We start from the raw sequence: 17347 nt of genomic DNA on the forward strand, positions 1-17347 counted from the left end.
AGGCGTAGCATTCTCCTGGCATCCACCAAACCCAGATGTGTGCTTTGTGCTTGTGTGAAATAACTTTCAGCGATTGTAATTAGTGCTACACTCTTGTATTCTGAATTAACCCCGTACACTTGTGGGAATTGGCCTATATGGATAGGGCTAAATTGAAATGTTTCTTACAGAAGAAATATGGAAAGCATATGCATTACCATGGTAGCAATTAAAAGGGAACAGTTTGGAGCTGATGGGGAAATTATTAGACTAAACGTAAGGACAACAGTTCACCTGACAAGACTGATTTTATCAGCATTTCACATTTACTATACTTTTCACCACATTTGTTGATAACAAAATCTGAAAATACTCTGGATACATTTAGCAACATAAGAGGAATATTCTTGGAAAATTTGAGATCGGTGCAACATAAGACAAAACAATGTAAATATGTTGAGTGAGATGTCTAACTGGTTATTCCAAGTGGCCACACCTCTGTGTGCACAATTTCCAATTCATTTCAATACACTTTTATGAGCGCTCCTAGCTGTTTATGAGCGCTCCTAGCTGTGCCATTGAGGAACTAGAGCAACCACATGTTTCCTTGTTTTGAACACAGCCCTGCATCCCAGCCATTACACAATAACTGTTGTTTACGCAGTCCAATAGAAATCTGGGTCAGGTGGGCATAATTTGAAAGCTTGTTCCAACCCCACCCTGTATAATTGGGTCCTGGACTTCCTGACGGGCTGCCCCCAGGTGGTGAAGGTAGGAAACAACATCTCCACTTCGCTGATCCTCAGCACTGGGGCCCCACAAGGGTGCGTGCTCAGCCCCCGCACGCCTCCAACTCAATCATCAAGTTTGCAGACAGTACAACAGTAGTAGGCTTGATTACCAACAACGACAAGAGGTGGTGAGGGCACTCGGAGTGTGGTGTCAGCAAAACAACCTCTCACTCAACATTAACAAAACAAAGGAGATGATCGTGGACTTCAGGAAAACAGCAGAGGGAGCAGCCCCCTATCCACATCGATGGGACAGTAGTGGAGAAGGTGAAAAGCTTAAAGTTCCTCGGCGTACACATCACTGACAAACTGAAATGGTCCACCCACACAGACAGTGTGGTGAAAGGGACGTAACAGCTTGTCACCTAAATCCCTAAAAATATTAGAGATGCACATCATGGGAAAATAAATAGAAATCAGCCAAGACCTCAGAAAAAAAATGGTAGACCTCCACAAGTCTGGTTCATCCTTGGAAGCAATTTCCAAATGCCTGAAGGTACCACGCTCATCTGTACAAACAATAGTACGCAAGTATAAACACCATGGGACCACGCAGCCGTCATACCACTCAGGAAGGAGACGCTTTCTGTTTCCTAGAGATGAACGTACTTAGTTGCGAAAAGTACAAATCAATCCCAGAACAACAGCAAAGGACCATGTGAAGATGCTGGAGGAAACAGGTAGAAAAGTATCAATATCCACAGTAAAACGAGTCCTGTAAAATCGACAGAACCTGAAAGGCCGGCTCAGCAAGGAAGAAGCCACTGCTCCAAAACCGCCACAAAAAGCCAGACTACGGTTTGCAACTGCACATGGGGACAAAGATCGTACTTTTTGGAGAAATGTCCCCTGGTCTGATGAAACAAAAATAGAACTGTTTGTCCATAATGACCATCGTTATGTTCGGAGGGAAAAGAAGGACGCTTGCAAGCCGAAGAACACCATCCCAACCATGAAGCACGGGGGTGGCAGCATCATGTTGTGAGGGTGCAAATGGACAATGACCCCACGCATACTTCCAAAGTTGTGGCAAAATGGCTTAAGGACAACAGAGTCAAGTTATTGGAGTGGCCATCACAAAGCCCTGACCTCAGTCCTATAGAACATTTGTGGGCAGGACTGAAAAGGTGTGTGTAAGCAAGGAGGCCTACAAACCTGACTCAGTTACACCAGCTCTGTCAGGAGGAACGGGCCAAAATTCACCCAACTTATTGTGGGAAGCTTGTGGAATTTTACCTGAAACGTTTGACCCAAGTTAAACAATTTGAAGGCAATGCTACCAAATACTAATTGAGTGCATGTCAACTTTTGACCCACTGGGAATGTGATGAAAGAAATAATTCTATCTACTATTATTCTGACATTTCACATCCTTAAAATAAAGTGGTGATCCTAACTGACCTAAGACAGGGAATTTTTACTCTGATTAAATGTCAGGAATTGTGAAAAACTGAGTTTAAATGTATTTGGCTAAGGTGTATGTAAACTTCCGACTTCAACTGTATATACTGTATTTTATACCATCTTGCCTATGCCACTGTCATTGCTCATCCATATATTTATATGTATATATATTGTTATTCCATTCCTTTAGTTAGATTTGTGTGTATTAGGAAGTTGTTGTGGAATTGTTAGATTACATGTAAGATATTGCTGCACAGTCGGAACTAGAAGCACAAGCATTTCGCTACACTCGCAATAACATCTGCTAACCATGTGTATGTGACCAATAAAATTGTATTTGATTGCCAACATGACTAGCTAAATTACAAAAATAAAATCTGCCCCTGTATAGAAGTAGGGAAACCCCTCAACTCTCTGTTCCCTCTCTGGACTCTCTGTGGTTGAGTCTTCTCAAACCACAGAGGTGTGTGTGTGTGTTCACAATGCAATTCAGAGAAGCAGATCATTTTGGTGTGCATACTACATAGAATGTAGTCAAGAGTACATTCAGATGCGTGGTCCGCAGCAAATTTTCTTCACAATACAACAAACTCATTCTGTTCAGGACAACCCAGGGTATAACGCCATGTCATCTAACTGTACGTCAAACACAGTGATCATAAACCTTGACACTTTACATTACATGAGTTTTATCATATGGAAAATGTGAAGTGCCCATTTGGACTCCCACTTTTTTGGCTTGTTTGTATGACATCAAAGCGATATTTATTATAATCTCATCTTTCAAAATACATTGAGTCCTCGTAATTTACACCCTTTCCATCACTCAGCATTTACCCCCCAGAGGAAACACTTCAATCCAATTTAGGCGCTTAGTGTCCAAATCTGCCATTTTCAACCTGTATACAGGTAAGACTGTAAAGGGCCACTGGATTCGTCATGCTGACGAATGGCCAGACCTTTTTTGTAAAAAGAAAAGTCCAGACACCTGAAAAGGGTCTGAAATACAGGACGCAAATACAGCTGCGTCTGTCCCAAACTCATTGGCGCAGGAAACTGAGGGGCCCAGTTGAAACAATGTTACAAGTTTTCTGGCAGGCTGGACCCAGTCGATACAATGTTGTAAGTTCACTAGTGTAAGCTCAGAACAGATGGAGAGAGAGGCAGACAGGCAGACATGAATGTGATTGAAAGAACCTGAACCAACTGTCACTGGTTTCAACCATGACACAGAGGTGGGGGTGTTCGTTTAATTTGGAATAAGCTTTTATTTTCACATTTACCACTGTGGCAGTACAAATTCGATTTTTAAACAAATAGGAGAGTGGTTAAATTTCAGTCCCCCCAAAGTTGGACTTTAGTTGCATTTAGGGGAGCGCATGTCTCATTTGAGGGGGCTGAGCCCCCCCTGGCCCCTGTAATTCACACACTGCTTTTCTCCTAAATGACAAAAGACACAGACCCCCAGCACTTCCCCAACTACACTGACACACACTCTAAACCTGGTCCATCAACTTTCCTGATCTAGGGTCTGTTTTTATATACTGTAGCTTTAACAACAAACAGATATTCAGTATGATTGAATAACAAAATGCATCAGATTCACAGGTATTTGAAAATCATTATTTCTCAGTCTGAAACTTGATATGTCATTTTGAGGGAAATTTCACTGAATCATATTTTTGTCACATGAGATGCAGTGTCATCCAACACAGACTACTGTAGGTAATGAGAAACACACACACACACACACACACACACACACACACACACACCTCTGTGGTTTGAGAAGACTCAACCACAGAGAGTCCAGAGAGGGAACAGAGAGTTGAGGGGTTTCCCTACTTCTATACAGGGGCAGCTACAGGTTAGGGACGGGGTTACGACAATGAAAAGGTGAATCCAGGTGACTCCAGGCACCAGTTCCTTTAACACTGACCATTAGCTCTTCATAGAGCTGACCTAAGCAGGAACATATCAAATGGCCGATTCCACGACAGCATGGCCCACACTTTAATTATTATTAGAATTAAAGTGTCCCTTTTACACCCTTTTAAAACCTACAGTATACATGCCTCCTGTAATGATCTGTGAACAATACATGATACAGATGTTGGTGTCATTATACTCCTTAGTGTTCTCTCAAATATGGAGTATGTCTAGATTCTGAAAAATACATTTTCATGTTAATTTATTCAACAGTACTCTGCTTTTAAATATTGTTTGGAACAATATACTCTTCAAAACACATCAACTTTCCATAGTGGGCTCTCTGCCAAAGTTGAATAAATTATAAACATATAAAATGACATTATAGATCATTAATCAATCACAGCCCTCCTTTAGGATTGCAGCAAACCAACAGTGGAGGGAGTTGACTTTGAATCCATTTTCCCATTCACTGTGTTGGGGGTGCTCATAAAATAGATCATAACTTTAAAAGTTGTAGAGAGCCCACTAGAAATGTGATGTACTTGTAGATTATATTGCTTAAAACAATATGTCTAAAAATTAACCACATCAAAAAGTGTACTTTTGAAATATTAATAATTTCAATGATGAATAAACTCAGAATATAGCAATACTCCATATTTTAAAGCACACAACTAGGAGTATAATGACACCTAGATGTTGTCTATCAGGTACAGTTCACAGATCATTGGGCCGAAAATGGTCCACTTTCATGAAAATGTTTTGTGCCAAATGTAAAAAACAATATCAAACATCCTTCCTCCCAATGTAGTTTCTCTGTGAGAATTGCCAGAACAATCCGAGATACCAAAAGTAAATGGCATCGAATTGCCAGACTGGCAATTAACCATTATTAAACCAGGGAAGTCACATTCGCATAGCATCCCGTTTTGAAAATGAGCCCTGCAACACCCTGCTTCACTCCCTCTCTGAATTCAGTTTCTAACACAGAGGAACACAAAGACAAAAAAGCGAGAAACAAACAGTGACACACACACACTTACTGTACCTCTTTGTAAGGAAAGTGGTGCTGAGAGAGTGAGCGGGGGGGGAGCTCCTCACACTGCTCCCTACATCTCTGGACACCCTGGAGAGGCCTGGAAACTACAGACAGACACAGAGAGAAAAAAAAAAAATCAATGAGATACTACAGTAGTACCTGGATGTGCACTGCTGTAACAAGGTAGTACTTTGTTATATTGTAGGACAGTACAGTAGCAGAAGTAACTGTTCTAGTCGGGTGGTCTGGCATCATAGGCTACTGTGAGGCAAAAGCACACATACTCAGGCTTATAATAGAAATTACTTTCCAAAACAATTGATGCAAAGGACCGTGTGGAGGTGTGTGCGTACAGTACATCAATTTCGTTGCGTATGTGCTCACAACAATGTCAGTGAGCTAGCAGACACTGACAGAGAGCTTCATCTCCTTCATTGGCAGTTGCATGTTGACTAGACCGGGCACGCGTGTGCTTGCACCATCGCTCGCATGTTGATTTTGTCCATCCACACCAGATGCGATCAGGAGACGCAGGTTGAAATATCAAAATGAACTCTGAACCAACTGTATTAATTTGGGGACAGGTTGAAAACACATGAAACGTTTATGGCCATTTAGCTAGCTAACTTGCTGGTGCTAGCTAATTTGTCCTGGGATATAAAAATTGTGTTGTTATTTTACATGCACAAAGTCCTTTTTTACGGGATCTCTGTAGAATTTTGACAATTTTTAGTCACACAAAATAGTGTGTTCTCTACTCCAACAATTAATCAACAGATAAAAGGGGAAACCTAGTTAATTTCTAGTAAACGCTTCTTTTTCTTCTGTGGACTTTATATGGCAACCACCTTTAAGGTGCATTACCACCACCAACTGGACTGGAGTGTGGACCTCAGTTCATCTTTCAAATCACCCACGTGGGTATATGCTCCTAAAAACCAATGAGATGGGAACATCAAGCATCAAAGCATCAAAAATAGAAGTCCAAGTTCTATTTTAGCACCTGGCTACACAGATGATCGTTGACGCGCTCAAGCAGTTTGGAAGAAATGATTGAATAAGATGTGTAAATGTATTTTGCAACGCTCACACACGTAACACGAGTGGTATGGTCAGCATGTTATCTGAAAGCAGAGGACCGCCCGGCATGGCGGATGCTTTTTTACGACCTTGTTTTCCACAGGGAGCGAAGAGGAGGAGGAGCTAAGTATGTAAGCAAGTTACCAGGATGTTGCTTTCTCCTGTCCACGTCCTTAATGTCAGTGGAAAAGACGAGGAGAGAAAGACACTTTACACTGAGGTGCAGCCCGATCCATATTCAAAGTCAGTCTTAGATAAAGAGAAAGGAGCTACATCATCAAAACAACCACACACAATGGTTCCCTTCCTCATGGGCTTGGATTTCACAACTCCTAGTGAGATCAGGAGTGAAGCAACAACTTCCTCTGTTACACCAGGCCAGGGAAACAACCTGCCTGCCTGGCCTCAACCATATCAACCGCACAAATCATAAACAAGGGCTATTCACATTCAGGTCAACATAAATCATGGTTCAGCCTTCCCCTCTAATCAGGGACTAATTCAAACCTGTCACAGTAGCAGATGAGTGAACTCTCTGGCGTCAAGGTTCCACATCTGAATTATCTTTACTAAGCCTGTAGGCAAGGCCTTTACCATACAAATTAACCACCGTGCTATTTCACTCGGAAATACAACAGCCAACAAGACCTTGAGGACCAGTGGACACTCCCACATTTCTATAGAAATGACAGAAAACACCATTAGGCATTAGAAGATCATTTTGCCATTGGTAGAAGCAAGTAACAGTAATGGTTTGGATGCACATAACTAAGTTCTCTTTAATAATAAACATGATTCTTCCATTTTGCATGGCAAGTTGCCCATTATACAATGAAGCCAGTCTACTCAACAACCCACCACACAAAGCATGTATTCAAAACAACCTTCTAGTGGCCCAGTGACAAATTGTAGCCCATTCCTTGCTCACGACCCAAAGCACCATGAGGAAATCCCAGAGTCCAGTCGTATCCACACAGAGACAATCCCACAGTGAGATGGAAACAGAGACAGATGGGGGGGGGGGAAATCACGACACAGGTGATCCCACATCCTTACCAGGGAGAAGGACAATCTTCAGAGCAACATAATGTCTGTTACTGTATCCCAGACACCTCTAATACACACAAACGAGAGAGAGAGAGAGAGACAAGCTCTGCTAAGCTGGTTGAGCTCTTATAGACGCTCTCTCTCTCTGGTCTCTGCTCGTGACACTGTGCCTCTCCACTCAAAAATAGTCACAGGGACATGGTTAGTCCCTGTCCCTTCCTCCTCAAGCCAACTATGTTTCCTCTCCTATTCCTCCACATTAACCAGAACGCTGTCAATGGGAGAAACATGGGGGACTCATTGTCAGGATTCCCGCGGCAGACGCTGCCTGTCAAACACACAGAATTCCCACGGAACTCCGCTCCCATGCTTGGGAAATCCATTCCTCTTCACACACACACACACACACACACACACACACACACACACACACACACACACACACACACACACACACACACACACACACAGACACAGACACAGACACAGACACAGACACAGACACAGAGAGAGAGAGAGAGAGGGCACCTCCATCTCTGACTGAGAACAAGTCAGGGCCTGACGCCCTCGACTCACAGACTCCTGTCCACTGACACACACTTCCACAACGATAAGAATCTCTGATAACACCTACGCAAGCTCCTGAAGACAAGCAGGTATTACATGTTTATTGCGCTTGGTATCTCCAGTTGGTTATCAGTAGAAGGTAGCAGGCCATTATGTTGTCTGTTACAGGACAGAGTGCTGTTCAAACATGTAGTCTGAAGACTGGAAATAAATGATGGCATTTTTCATCAGATAACAGCCTAAGGAATGACATTGCAGAGACCTAAAGGCATGGGTGCAGAGGCAGAACCAAACACTCCCCAAACCATTTAAGAAATGCTACAGCTGACCAACCATAAACTGAGTCACAGGTCTCATACCATGAAAACAACAAATAACATGTCTCATAATTATTTTAGGAGGAAATCTTGGTCTAAAGAATTAAAGGAGGGGTTGATATAGCTGGAATGATAGCAAAAGACACATTCCACCTGTACACAGGTAGGAGTTTCTCCCCAATCTGTTCAGAAAAGTTTAGCCCCATCTGCTGGTGCCCCTCTGCACTCTAGGTATAACTTCACATCAGATCTAGGATCAGATTACCCTACTCCAAATACTAACTCATTAGGGTGGTGGATTAAAAAAGGTAGACAGTATGATGACACGACTCAAAGCAAATACATGGGTCAACTTCTGCAACACCTTAGAGCATTGAAGCAGGAGGCTAAACTTCTCTGTATTGTTGCCATAGCTACTACGTTGTATCAGCGTGAAAGGCACCCGTGCACACGCGCAGATACTCTGTGTGAGAACAAAGTCTTGCATTGCACTCATCTCAATATCTGCGGTGCTGTACGTTGCAATGTCATCTCACGGAGTCTACCTTTAACATCTGACCCTGTATCAGTAGTTACAGGTGCACTACTCTCCGCCAATAGTTCACCTAATTTCAGTTTGTGACACAAAACAAGCAAGTATAGTGTATAGAATCATACCAACTAAACCGCAGTGAAATAAATACATTTTCCATAACCCCCCCCCAAAAAATGTTTCAGCTGCTTGAAGTTGGTGTGCAAAACCAAAAGTTAGACAAAATCTAAATTTAAGCATGGGACACAGAAAGAGCACATAGAACAGATATACCGCTCCTTAGGCTTGCTTTCAATGAGAAAGAAATATTAGTTATAGATCTGTCAATGTGAATTTGGTCAGGTCGCCCAAAAAGTTACATATTGCAGCTTTAACCTCTCTGGGGTAGGGGGCAGTATTTTGACATCCGGATGAAAAGCGTGCCCAAAAAAACTGCCTGTTACTCAGGCTCAGAAGCTAGGATATGCATATAATTGGTAGATTTGGATAGAAAACACTCTAAAGTTTCTAAAACTGTTAAAAGAATGTCTGTGAGTATAACATAACTGATATTGCAGGCGAAACCCCGAGGACAAACCACCCCCCCCCCCAAAACAATATTAATCTTACCACTATTTTCAATGCCTAGTATTTTAATAATAAGGCCAAGTCCTCCCAGATTGCAGTTCCTAGGGCTTCCACTAGATGTCAACAGTCAGGCTGGTTTTTGGAAAAATGACCCAGAAATTGTAATTTTTCTAGGTGGTCCCATTTTGGCTGTAGTGTTTCCAAGCGCGTGGAGGAAAGCGCGTTCTTTCTTATTTATCTCCGGTAATGAACATACTATTCTCCATCTTAAATTTTATAGTTTATTTGCATATTAGGATACCTAAGGTTTGATTATAAACATTGTTTGACTTGTTTGGAAAAGTTTATTAGTAACGTTTGGGATTCATTTTATATGCATTTTGATGGAGGGAAACTGAGTGGATTATTGACTGAAGCGCACCAGTTAACTGAGTTATGGATATAAAGAAGGACATTATTGAACAAAAGGACCATTTGTGATGTAACTGGGACCTTTTGGAGTGCCAACAGAAAAAGATCAAAGGTAAGGCATTTTTTATATCGCTATTTCTGAATTTTGTGTCACACCTGCCTGGTTGAAATATGATTTTCATGCTTTTGTATGCGGGGCGCTGTCCTCAGATAATCGCATGGTTTGCTTTCGCCATAAAGCCTTTTTGAAATCTGACACAGCGGCTGGATTAACAAGAAGTTAAGATTTATTTTGATGTATAACACATTTTCAAGAATGTAAAATATTTGAATTGAGTATTTTTGAATTTCACGCTCTGCAATTTCACCGGATGTTGGCCAGGTGGGACGCTACTGTCCCACATACCCTAGAGAAGTTAAGGGCAGCTTCGATATACCTCCCATTCTGACCCTTTAAGATATCATATCCTGTTCCCTGAATCAGGTCTGGGACAGATGGGTGACAGTGTCAACAGCCTAACCCCAGAGAGGGAATTAACTCTCCAGTCGCACCTCTCCACTATGATAGCCCAAGTGGGGTGAAGCTCTGGCACAAAATGGCCACCGTGGAACACCCAGGTCTGATAGACCCCCAGGGACTCTTTTTCCCAAACCCTCTGATTTGATCTCTGTACCAAACTCTGATAGAGGCCCTGACAGGTTCATCCTACAGAGGAGAAAAGTCCTTTCCTCATGTAGTAGTAAAAAGTGTGAGGTTCTCTGACTCACTAACACACAGCAACCCTTTGACTGAGTCACATGGCTCATGTTTACAAACATCACAGATCATGTGATCACTCAAAAAGATGACCAGACAAAACAAATCAAGACAACAAAACAAAAACCTCAGTGTTAGTGTATGGAAGACAGTGGGCTTGTTCGACATTGCAGCCGGCATCGCAGGTGAGTCACAACAGACTGATCTACAATTCACCTGGCATCATAAAGAACTCTTAAATTATTATTTGTAGATCAATCATTCAGTCCCAATTTGCCCACAATGCATCACAGATTTGATGATCTAGAACAGGGCCAGCTAACTCCTCTTAGATTATGGCTGTTACTACTGATAACCAAGGTAATACCACAGTAAGTGATAATCACAGTGAGAGGGTAAATTGGAAAGTTGCTTATTGGTTGAAGGGAAGAATTTCCTGAACATCCTGTGGTAAATCTTATCTCCACTAGCCTGATAAGATACTTTTGTTAATGAGCAGCATTCACTAAATATATATCCAAATAGATTCTTTGAGGTTTGGCTAAAACGTTGTTGTATGCATGTCCTGGATATGTGGACTGTCTCAGGAACAGCATGCTGAACATAGGTTCATTCTAGAGAGGTCATGACCTTTTCAGTACAACACACCTTAAGGGAACATCAATTAAACAAGGTTTACAATTCTGCAAATCCTCTGGGCTGTTACTGGTGAATATTTCCCTGCTTTGAGTATTATCAAGTTGTCTTCTAGTTACACGATAAATGTTTATCCTAATGCTTATTGGTTGGAATTGTGATGGTCAAACTATATCTTACTCCACAGTGTGGCTCTGGGGACCATTGTGGACAGTGCTGTTTTTATGTTGAGCATATTGATTGGTTGGTCAGTGCTTTTTAGATTGTGGTCTTTCACCAATCAATCAGGATCTTCCCCAGGGTGACACAGCCACATCACTCTGTAGAGCAAGCATGGGCAACGTAAGCCACGTGTGCCAAGGCTGGCACGCAAGGGTATTTGCCTTGGCACGCCAAGCAATTTGATAAAATAAGTGAAATTGGCTACTAAATGACTACTGCTTTGAATTTCACACCATTTGTTAAAGTATTCCTTAGGCCTATAGTATGTGTGAAGATAATGCGTCTTGGGTATTATTAAAAATACTGAGTCAAGAAGGGGAGTGTGGCTAAGATGCACAAGGCGAGTCTCTCCAGAATGCGTTCTCTCACGTCAAATCGAGCGCATTCATTGTTTCATAACTTAATTGTTTGTTAGCGTCTATAAATTCCCCATTACATATATCAAGAGTAGTACATTTACCATTAATCCCCATAATTTCTAATCTACAATGTTCAGTAATTTCTGTTAATGCATTCAATATACTATTATTATAACAGTCGTTTACTGTTCTCATTGTCCGAATTGACACATTGTTTGCTGAGCTCAAAAACTATGCTACACTCGTGAGAAACAAGTTTCGGTTTGTTTCATTCCATTTGTGAGTTTTGTCAATTTATTCATTGTCTTGTTTGCAGAATATCAGTCTCTCCCTGATGTTTTTCCTGGAGAGAAGTGGCTTCTTTGCTGCCCTTCATGACACCAGGCCATCCTCCAAAAGTCTTTGCCTCACTGTGCTTGCAGATGCACTTACACCTGCCTGAAAAACATCAGGGACAGACTGATATTCTGCAAAAGGTACAGGGATTGGACTGCTGAGGACTGGGGTAAAGTCATTTTCTCTGAAGAATCCCCTTTTCGATTGTTTGGGGCATCCGGAAAAAAGCTTGTCTGGAGAAGACAAGGTGAGCGCTACCATCAGTCCTGTGTCATGCCATTCCTGAGCAAGCTCTGTACTGGTGGTGCCCTGATCCCGCAGCTGAATCAACTTCAGGAGACGGTCCTGGCTCTTGCTGGACTTTCTTGGGCGCCCTGAAGCCTTCTTCACAACAATTGAACCGCTCTCCTTGAAGTTCTTGATGATCCGATAAATGGTTGATTTAGGTGCAATCTTACTGGCAGCAATATCCTTGCCTGTGAAGCCCTTTTTGTGCAAAGCAATGATGACGGCACGTGTTTCCTTGCAGGTAACCATGGTTGACAGAGGAAGAACAATGATTCCAACCCTCATTTTGAAGCTTCCAGTCTGTTATTTGAACTCAATCAGCATGACAGAGTGATCTCCAGCCTTGTCCTCGTCAACACTCACACCTGTGTTAACGAGAGAATCACTGACATGTCAGCTGGTCTTTTTGTGGCAGGGCTGAAATGCAGTGGAAATGTTTTTTTGGGATTCATTTCATTTGCATGGCAAAGAGGGACTTTGCATTTAATTGCAATTCATCTGATCACTCTTCATAACATTCTGGAGTATATGCAAATTGCCATCATACAGATGGAGGCAGCAGGCTTTGTGAAAATTAATATTTGTGTCATTCTAAACTTTTGGCCATGACTGTACAGCCATTGAGAATGACAATGGTTCCTCAATCAATATATGACAAATCATTCCAGCTCTCTCCCTTATGATAACCACCGAGCCTTGGCATGAAAGGGAAAAATGTCATGCTCTCGGATGTCTGATCCAGTAGAAACGTAATTAAATTCCTGATTACTTCTCCCTATCGCATATACAGCTGTGTCTGTCCAGAGCTCACTGGCACGGGAAACTCAGAGCCCAGAATAGTTCCTACAATTTTGCTAGCAAGAGCGTCGGGCCGGACCCAGTTGATACAATGTTTCAAGTTTGTTATAGACAGGTGGAGTAGAGAGATGAATGCAACTGAAAGAACATGAACCAAAAGCCATGCATAGCCTATATGATTCGCAAGATATTTATTTTGATCAGGATATTTTCTAACTGCACTGTTTTTATTTGTTGGCTTTATGTAAGCGCTTCTTACCTTGTTGGTAATAAGTTACTTGCATTGGTACAGTGCATTCGGAAATTATTCAGAACCATTGACTTTTTCCACATTTTGTTACGTACAGCCTTATTCTAAAATTGATTCAATTCAATGCCCCATAATGACAAAGCAAAAACCTTTGCACCGGTCTGAGGTCCTGAGTGCTCTGGAGCAGGTTCTCGTCAAGGACCTCTGTACTTTGTTCCGTTCATCTTTCCCTCGATCCTGACTAGTCTCCCAGTCTCGGAGGCTGAAAAACATCCCCACAGCATGATTCTGCTACCACCTTGCTTCACCGTAGGGATAGTGCCAGGTTTCCTCCAGACATGACACTCAGGCCAAAGAGTTTAATCTTAGTTTCGTAAGACTAGAGAATCATGTTTTTCATGGTCTGTCGTTTAGGTGCCTTTTGGCACCCAACTCTGTCAGAGTGACCATTGGGTTCTTTGTCATCTCCCTGACCAAGGCCCTCTCTCACTCTCGATTGCTCAGTTTGGCTGGGGGGCCAGCTCTAGGATGAGTCTTGGTGGTTCCAAACTTCTTCCATTTAAGAATGATGGAGGCCACTGTGTTCTTGGGGAACTTCAATGCTGCAGAAGTGTTTTGGTACCCTTCCTCAGATCTGTGCCTCTACAAAATTCTGTCTCGGAGCTCTAGGGACAATTCCTTCGACCTCATGGTTTGGTTTTCCCTCTGACATGCACTGTCAACTGTGGGACCTTATATAGACAGGTGTGTGCCTTTCCAAATCATAACTAATCCATTGAATTTAACACAGGTGGAGTCCAATCAAATTGTAGAAACATCTCAAGGATGAGCAATGGAAACAGGATGCACCTGAGCTCAATGTCAAGTCTCATAGCAAAGGGTCTGAATATTTATGTGATATTTCAGTTTTTTTGTAATACATTTGCAAAAATGTCTAAAAACCTGTTTTCGCTTCGTCATGGGGTAGTGTGTGTAGATTGATGAGGGAAAAAATTATATTTAAGCAAGTTTAGAATAAGGCTGTAACGTGACAAAATGTGGGAAAGGGGTCATTTTAATTTAGATTAATCACATGACAATGATTTAGATACGAAGACGTTATTATAATTTCAAAAAATAATACTGTTCCAAGAAATGTGAGCATAAAAAGCATATCTGGCACGAAGATCGGTAGAAATGCTAAGATAAATTGTAAATTGGCACTCCACATGAAAAAGGTTGCAGACCCCTGCTGTAGGGTGAGAGAGACCGAGAGATCCAGCAGGCTGATTTTGTTTGGCTTTTGTTAGAGGGAAGCTTGTTGTGCTTTAAAAAAGGGCCAGCTGTGTTTCTCTTCTCTCACCTCTGCTCTTTCCATCCCAACCCACTGGACATATTCAGACATCAACATCAGCGGTGTGAGGACACAGAACATGACTGAGGCATGGATCTCACATTCATCTGTGTTAACAAGGCCTTGTTTGCAAACACACTGCAAACACACTTTAATAGCCTGATAAAGACTTCAGTGTTATTTTGGGTCAGGGCAGGCTCGCCTGCTGATTGGCTAGAGGAGCAGCTGCCTGCTGGTTGCTGTTGACCAATCGCTGAGCTCATGTGTGGGAGGGAAGTCTGACCAACAAAGCCTTGCACTCCTGACAATGGTCCATGTAGAGAGGAGGTCGGGCCCAGAAAAGAAACACACACACGCAGGAACCTGACATTCAGCCCTCACCAGGTCCTCTTAGAGAAAGAGGGAACTGCAGATGACTTGTGCATGTTGAGAGATGTTAATCAGTGTGGGGTTGTGTAGGGTTGAGGGCCTTTCTTAACAACAGCCGTGTGTATCTGTGTTTCCTCCCTCCACTGCGCTGATGGGAGAAGCACTGCTGTCAATAAGAGAGACTCGTGAGAGGGCCATAGAAGGAACAGAATGAATGGTCACAACGGACACGCTTCTAAATTCTACAGGATTCTTTACAGACCAATAAATAGAGCGCACATTTCACACTGTTGCAGGTGTGCCAGAACAGAGAGGCAGAGGCCTCGGAGGGATGGTTGGATAAGGAAAGCTGTGCATGTGTGCCCGTTTGTGTGGACACTCATACGTAGTGGTGTAAAGTACTTAAGTAGTTTGTGGTATCTGTACTTTATTTTAATATTAATATTTTTGACTACTTTTACTCACTACATTCAAAGAAAAGTATGTACTTTTACTCCATACATTTTCCCTGACACCCAAAAGTACACATTACATTTTCAATACTTAGCAGGACAGGAAAATGGTCCAATTCACACACTTAAAGAGAACATATCTGGTCATCCCTACTGCCTATGATCTGGCGGATTCATTAAAACACACATGCTTCATTTTCTAATTATGTCTGAGTGTTGGAATGTGCCCCTGGCTACCTGTAAATAAAACATTTAAATAAAATTGTGCCATCTGGTTTGCTTAATATAAGCTATTTATACTTTTACTTTTGATACTTAAGTATATATTTAAAACCAAATACTTTTAGACTTTTATCAAGTAGTATTTTACTGGGTGACTTTCACTTGTCATTTTCTATTAAGGCATCTTCACTTTTACTCAAGTATGACAATTGGATACTTTTTCCACCACTGCTCATACGTGAGTACAACCGTGAGTAAGAGAGGAAGCGAGTCAGGGTGGGGGCTGGGGAGGTAGTTACCAGCAACACAGCATTTTTTTGGGCATGGATAAATGTTGGAATGCTGGCAGAGTTGGAATGAAAGGCGTTTGGGAGATGAATTGGGAGATTAGGAAATGTCGGCGAGGTCTGGGCGCTCACACACTCTTACTGACGTCACAAAAAGAATACCCACCATTCCACCACCCTCTCACACCTTCTTTTCTCTCTCTCTCTCTCCCCCTCCCCGCCACACCACGGGGACCAGCAGGGAGCTGCTCACTTTAAAGTATGGCAACTATGCCTGTCAGATAGAGAGAGGAGGAAAGAGAGCGAGAGAGAGGTGAGATGTTTTGGGAGCTAAATCAGTTGCCGCTGCTGATGGTGGCCATGTTTCATTACGGTAAATACTGAGAGAATAACAAACCGTGTGCATGCATCATATCTTAAACTGCTAATACTGGTGGCACCATCATGGAAGTCACTATAACAGTAATGCCAACTTAGGATCTGCTCAACACATCAAACCTTTATCACTAAACATGGAGGGGGGTTCTGGTGGATTTAAAACACACACAGTTAGGCCTTGATAAAACACTGACAGAAAACATGTCAAGAAGACATTATATCAGAAATATCACTAAAAGCTTATCCATGTCATATGAGGCAGTATTAAAATAGGTATGGTTTCCAACGTCACTAATGCTACAAGATAAGTGTTCTGCTGAGACTGAGCTAAGAGATGAGGGAGGACAGCGATCTGAGGTACTGTTATCAACATTAAGGGAAGGAATTATTTCAACACTGAAGCAAGAAGTGCTGATATCAGACGGCTTTAAGCACCTTAGAAACAACTCTGTCTGAGTACTGAGCAGGAACATTGATGGGACAGACAGTCTTTACAGCGCGTCTTCACCCTCACTTAATGGCCAAGGAGAAATGTGTGTGTGAATACTATGTATGGGTGTGTTTTTGTAGGATATAGTAGTTTGTCTTTATGCCTGTCCAGTTCAGGCATAGAGCTTATATAAATAAAACCTTATACAGTAGGCCACCTTCATTTCCCCATCGACTATTCCTACCGTTCTGTTTTGATAATGTTGTGCATGTTTTTCCTGCCAATAAAGTAGCATTGGATTGGACAGTGTGTGTGTCCATTCATTTGAGATTGGGGCCTGCAGAGTTCCCCTAATGCATTTAGCAGGAGCTAAGCAACAGATGAGGAAATATGAACTCCACGTTAGACTATTTTTGAGTGGAAAAAAATCTGACAGATTGATTTTGGGGAGAACGAGACGACAACGTCTCTCCTAGAAAATAAACGTTTAATGAAGGAACGTTTGGTAGCACTATAGCAATGAAAAGAGTATAGGGTCAGGAGTTAACTGACGAAATTAGCTGG

At 42.1% G+C, this 17347-nt stretch overlaps 1 protein-coding gene across 2 annotated transcripts in view; it reads right to left on the bottom strand.

The window, feature by feature from the left end:
• The window catches only part of tfeb (transcription factor EB), a 136523-nt gene that overhangs the window by 94457 nt on the left and 24719 nt on the right, over positions 1 to 17347 (bottom strand). For both annotated transcript variants that reach the window (XM_014166987.2, XM_014166986.2), the window contains exon 2: positions 5155 to 5249. The gene's annotated coding sequence lies outside the window, so the exon portion shown is untranslated. The remainder of the gene's footprint in view (positions 1 to 5154; positions 5250 to 17347) is intronic.

The sequence above is a fragment of the Salmo salar genome, chromosome ssa22 (assembly GCF_905237065.1).
Source record: "Salmo salar chromosome ssa22, Ssal_v3.1, whole genome shotgun sequence".
Classification (NCBI taxonomy): domain Eukaryota; kingdom Metazoa; phylum Chordata; class Actinopteri; order Salmoniformes; family Salmonidae; genus Salmo; species Salmo salar.